General features: G+C 38.9%; 3 non-coding genes and 2 pseudogenes across 3 annotated transcripts in view; all 5 read right to left on the bottom strand.

Moving 5' to 3' along the window:
- Positions 1–3,034: 3,034 nt before the first annotated feature.
- Positions 3,035–3,158, bottom strand: LOC113082532 (uncharacterized; annotated as a pseudogene).
- A 662-nt stretch (positions 3,159–3,820) lies between these two features.
- On the bottom strand, positions 3,821–3,938 carry LOC113082531 (uncharacterized; annotated as a pseudogene).
- Positions 3,939–4,299: 361 nt separating this feature from the next.
- LOC113082525 (5S ribosomal RNA) lies at positions 4,300–4,418 on the bottom strand. The gene has a single exon (XR_003282721.1). It is a non-coding gene; the product is annotated as a 5S ribosomal RNA (ribosomal RNA).
- Positions 4,419–5,355: 937 nt separating this feature from the next.
- Positions 5,356–5,474, bottom strand: LOC113082516 (5S ribosomal RNA). Its single transcript, XR_003282712.1, has one exon. It is a non-coding gene; the product is annotated as a 5S ribosomal RNA (ribosomal RNA).
- Positions 5,475–5,844: 370 nt separating this feature from the next.
- Positions 5,845–5,906, bottom strand: part of LOC113082581 (5S ribosomal RNA) — a 119-nt gene continuing 57 nt past the window's right edge. Inside the window, exon 1 of the ribosomal RNA XR_003282770.1 lies at positions 5,845–5,906. This exon is cut by the window's right edge and continues 57 nt beyond it. This is a non-coding gene — a ribosomal RNA (5S ribosomal RNA).

Genomic DNA, 5,906 nt, shown 5'->3' with positions numbered 1-5,906 from the left:
TTTCCAATTTTTCTCTATTTCTCTCTCCTTCTTCCTCTTACATATCTGTATTAATTTGCAATATTTTATTGTGAATTTTTTAACTAAATATTTAACATTTTCCCACCATATCCTTTATCTTCACTGTACATTCATTCCTTTCTTTTTCAATAATTTCTTTAATACTTAAACATACGCCTCATTCTTCAAAACCTCTACATTTAAAACCCATACACCCGGCCCTCTTTTCACTGAACTCCAGTCTACTTGCATAAAAATTGGTTTATGGTCACTTAAGCTTGATTCTTCATATTTAATATTACCGATAAATCCTTCAATGTTCCTTGTACACAAAATAAAATCAATCCTCGTCTTACACATAAAATTCCCTACTAATGCCTCCTTGAATATTCTTTCTTTTTCATTTTTTTCTTCTCTCCATACATCAATCATATTATTTTTCTCCATTAATAATTTCAGTTCTTTTCTTCCTTTATCATTTTTAAAAACCATTCCCTCACCAATTTCTAATTTACTGAAAACGGTATTAAAATCACCCATCATAATAACTTTTTATGTTTTTTAAAAAATCTCTTAATACATTAAAATATTCCTTCTTTTTCATCTCTACAGTTGGTGCATGAATATTAACTACAATAACTTTTCTCCTCGTACTCCATTTCAACCGCAATACATTTCCCATCTATGTCATTATATATTTTTACATGATACCCCACAGTTTCTTTTTTATTAAAATTGCAACTCCTCTACCCAGCCTCCCATCACCATTGTTATAAAAAATCTCTCCACTCCACCTTTTCCTTATTTCAGTCATGTACTCTTCCCTCCAGTTAGTTTCTTGTAATAAAATCACATCCTCTCTTTTACACATTTCTTCACCTTTTCAAATTTACCCATGTCCATCAGTCCCCTTGCATTAAAAGTAACACAACTTAAAACCATTAAAAGAAATAAAAATAAATACCTAAAAAACACTATTTATCTTCTCCCTCCAGCACTCTTAACACTTCATATCTGTTTACACTTTTTACTCGGCCCCTTGTCATTAACTTTTTTCTTACATTTTCCACATTTGGTTTTACCTTTAATGTTCTCCTTCTACTTTGTCCTCTCTCCCCTCTGTCTTTTCCCATGTTGTCCATCCTTGTTTCTTCTTCACTGCCCATTTCTTTGTTTTGATCATGCATTCCTTGTCCATCACTCTCCACATTATCCAAAAGATTTTTAAAACTGTCCGATAATTTCCATTTCTGTCCATTGAGTATTCTGTTCTACTGTTTGTTCCTCATCCATAAAATTATTTTTTCCTTCTTCTTCTTTCTCTTGGTTGCCTGTTCCTCCTCCTGTTTCCTTCTGTGGTAATCCTTCATCCCCTTGTCCTTCATCAGTATCTCCTTCCTCTTCAGTGTTTCCTTCATGCACCTGTCCGTCCACCTGATGCTCCAGACCTCCTTCCTCTCCCTCCATCCAACACTCACACTTATTTAAAAAATTTTTGACACTCCGGGCATCTGACCGCGTTGCAGTCCCTTGCGAAATGTCCCCTTTCCTCGCACTTGTGACACTTAAATTCAGGGCATTCTTTAAGCAGGTGATCTGGGCTCATGCACAGCTTACAGGTCTTCACCTGGTGGCTGTGCATCACCCTAAAGTACTGCGGCCCTTCTGCTGTTTCCAGCTTTGTGCTGTAGGGCAATGATGCCACCTCCTTGGGGAATCGCACTTTTAAAAACCTTGTTCCATCCTCTATTTCAGTGCCCGGTAGCATCTTCTTTTTAATTTTGATATGGGATTAACTCCCCATCCCTCCAATTTTCTAAAAATGTCTTTATCATCAAGGTAGACGGGCAGGTGCATGAAGGAAACAACATAATCTCTATTTTGCAGTTTCTTTATTTCACAGTTCACTCCTTTAATTAACAATCCCTCAGTCAGTTCATCACATGTTTCTTCTTTTTCCATTGTCAGTTCATATTCCTTTCCTTGTCTTGGCCTTAGTGCTAAGATTTTCCCATATCCACATTTGTCCGTCACCGCTTTAATAATATCCACAGCTCTCACCTCATTTACGTTCTCCACATTCACAATCACAGTTGCCTCCTTTAAGTATTTCCTTTCACCAAATTTATCTCTTGCATCTTGTTTTTTACCGTGTCCTGCTCGTTGTCGATACTCCAGTCCAGGGTCGTTTGCCATGCGTGTCTCTCCAGCCAGTCCAGTGTCGTTTGGCCTTACGTGTCTCTCCAGCCAATCCAGTGTCGTTTGCCATACGTGTCTCTCCAGCCAGTCCAGTGTCGTTTGCCTTACGTGTCTCTCCCAGCCGATCCAGTGTCGTTTGCCATGCGTGTTTCTCCAGCCAGTCCAGTGTCGTTTGCCATGCGTGATTCTCCAGCCAGTCCAGTGTCGTTTGCCAATAATCCATCCATTGTAAAAAATACAAACAAAAAAATTAACCACCCTCCAGCCAGCAAGATGCTGCTGTTAGGTGGTTTTAAAACTGAAAAAACCACACAAAAAATAAACTAAAAGTCCAAAAACAACTCAACAAACAAACACTAACAGAAAAATCCAAAATGGAGGAGAGCCTTCCTCTCCAAACTGCAGCCAACACTTCCTGTAGCTCTCTAGCGCCCTCAGGTGGTATTGGCCGTAAGCGAAGACTGCTGCAAAGACGAGGGCTATTTAAAGACCATCCCATCTAATCGCCAGTACATTATATAAGTAGGAAAGAAAACCCAAAAGCTTAAAGCACCTGGTATTCCTAGGCAGTCTCTCATCCAAGTACTAACCAGAACCTAAACCTGCTAAGATTCAGATATCGGGCATTGACTTTTTTTTTTTTTTTTTTTTTTTTTTTTTGCAAGATTATTATATAAATCGTGAAATTTTCCAAAAAGTTTAAAGCACCGTGGTATTCCCAGGCAGTCTCCAAACCATGTACTAACCAGGCCCAAACCTGCTAATATTCCGAGATCGGGCATTGGACTCTATTTTTTGGCAAAATTATTATATACTAAGTGAAAAGTTTCCAAAAAGCTTACAGCACCTGGGTATTCCCCAGGCCGGTCTCCCATCCAACGTACTAACCAGGCCCAAACCTGCTTTAGCTTCCGAGAGCAGATGAGATCGGGCATAGCCAGGTTGGTATGGCCGTAAGCGAAGACTGCTGCAAAGAGAGGGCTATTTAAAGACCAGCCCATCTAATCACCGGTATATTATATAAGTAGCAAAGAAAACCCAAAAGCTTTAAAGCACCTGGTATTCCTAGGCAGTCTCTCATCCAAGTACTAACCAGACCTAAACCCTGCTAAGATTCAGATATCGGGCATTGACTTTTTTTTTTTTTTTTTTGCAAAGATTATTATATAAAATCGTGAAATTTTCCAAAAAGTTTAAAGCACCTGGTATTCCCAGGCAGTCTCCTATCCATGTACTAACCAGGCCCAAACCTGCTAATATTCAGAGATCGGGCATTACTCTATTTTTTGGCTAAATTATTATATACAAAGTGAAAAGTTTCAAAAAAGCCTTTAAAGCACCTGGTATTCCTAGCAGTCTCTCATCCAAGTACTAACCAGACCTAAACCTGGTAAGATTCAGAGATCGGGCATTGACTCTTTTTTTTTTTTTTTTTTTTTTTTTTTGCAAGATTATTATTATAAATCGTGAAATTTTCCAAAAAGTTTAAAGCACCTGGTATTCCCAGGCAGTCTCCAAACCATGTACTAACCAGGCCCAAACCTGCTAATATTCAGAGATCGGGCATTGACTCTTTTTTTTTGGCAAAATTATTATAAACTAAGTGAAAAGTTTTCCAAAAAGCTTACAGCACCTGGTATTCCCAGGCGGTCTCCCATCCAAGTACTAACCAGGCCCAACCTGCTTAGCTTCCGAGAGCAGACGAGATCGGGCATAGCCAGGGTTGGTATGGCCGCAGCGAAGACTGCTGCAAAGAGAGGCTATTTAAAGACCAGCCCATCTAATCACCAGTACATTATATAAGTAGGAAAGAAAACCCAAAAGCTTAAAGCACCTGGTATTCCTAGGCAGTCTCCATCCAAGTACTAACCAGACCTAAACCTGCTAAGATTCAGATATCGGGCATTGGACTTTTTTTTTTTTTTTGCAAGATTATTATATAAATCGGTGAAATTTTCCAAAAAGTTTAAAGCACTGGTATTCCCAGGCAGTCTCCAAACCATGTACTAACCAGGCCCAAACCTGCTAATATTCAGAGATCGGGCCATTGACTCTATTTTTTGGCAAAATTATTATATACTAAGTGAAAAGTTTCCAAAAAGCTTACAGCACCTGGTATTCCCAGGCGGTCTCCCATCCAAGTACTAACCAGGCCCAAACCTGCTTAGCCTCCGAGAGCAGACAAGATCGGGCATAGCCAGGTTGGTATGGCCGTAAGCGAAGACTGCTGCAAAGAGAGGGCTATTTAAAGACCATCCCATCTAATCGCCAGTACATTATATAAGTAGGAAAGAAAACCCAAAAGCTTAAAGCACCTGGTATTCCTAGGCAGTCTCTCATCCAAGTACTAACCAGACCTAAACCTGCTAAGATTCAGATATCGGGCATTGACTTTTTTTTTTTTTTTTGCAAGATTATTATATAAATCGTGAAATTTTCCAAAAAGTTTAAAGCACCTGGTATTCCCAGGCAGTCTCCTATCCATGTACTAACCAGGCCCAAACCTGCTAATATTCAGAGATCGGGCATTGACTCTATTTTTTGGCTAAATTATTATATACAAAGTGAAAAGTTTCAAAAAAAGCTTAAAGCACCTGGTATTCCTAGGCAGTCTCTCATCCAAGTACTAACCAGACCTAAACCTGGTAAGATTCAGAGATCGGGCATTGACTCATTTTTTTTTTTTTTTTTTTTTTTTGCAAGATTATTATATAAATCGTGAAAATTTCCAAAAAGTTTAAAGCACCTGGTATTCCCAGGCAGTCTCCCATCCATGTACTAACCAGGCCCAAACCTGCTAATATTCAGAGATCGGGCATTGACTCTATTTTTTGGCTAAATTATTATATACAAAGTGAAAAGTTTCAAAAAAGCTTAAAGCACCTGGTATTCCTAGGCAGTCTCTCATCCAAGTACTAACAGAACCTAAACCTGGTAAGATTCAGAGATCGGGCATTGACTCTTTTTTTTTTTTTTTTTTTTTGCAAGATTATTATATAAATCGTGAAATTTTCCAAAAAGTTTAAAGCACCTGGTATTCCCAGGCAGTCTCCAAACCATGTACTAACCAGGCCCAAACCTGCTAATATTCAGTGATCGGGCATTGACTCTATTTTTTGGCAAAATTATTATATACTAAGTGAAAAGTTTCCAAAAAGCTTACAGCACCTGGTATTCCCAGGCGGTCTCCCATCCAGGTACTAACCAGGCCCAAACCTGCTTAGCTTCCGAGAGCAGACGAGATCGGGCATAGCCAGGTTGGTATGGCCGTAAGCGAAGACTGCTGCAAAGAGAGGGCTATTTAAAGACCAGCCCATCTAATCACCAGTACATTATATAAGTAGGAAAGAAAACCCAAACGTTTAAAGCACCTGGTATTCCTAGGCAGTCTCTCATCCAAGTACTAACCAGACCTAACCTGCTAAGATTCAGATATCGGGCATTGACTTTTTTTTTTTTTTTTTTTTTTTTTGCAAGATTATTATATAAATCGTGAAATTTTCCAAAAAGTTTAAAGCACCTTGTATTCCCAGGCAGTCTCCAAACCATGTACTAACCAGGCCCAAACCTGCTAATATTCAGAGATCAGGCATTGACTCTATTTTTTGGCAAAATTATTATATACTAAGTGAAAAGTTTCCAAAAAGCTTACAGCACCTGGTATTCCCAGGCGGTCTCCCATCCAAGTACTAACCAGGCCCAAACCT

The sequence above is a fragment of the Carassius auratus genome, unplaced genomic scaffold (genome assembly GCF_003368295.1).
Source record: "Carassius auratus strain Wakin unplaced genomic scaffold, ASM336829v1 scaf_tig00036493, whole genome shotgun sequence".
NCBI lineage: Eukaryota > Metazoa > Chordata > Actinopteri > Cypriniformes > Cyprinidae > Carassius > Carassius auratus.
The sequence above is the reverse complement of the archived record's forward strand: the minus strand, read 5'-3'. Positions and strand labels throughout refer to the sequence as shown.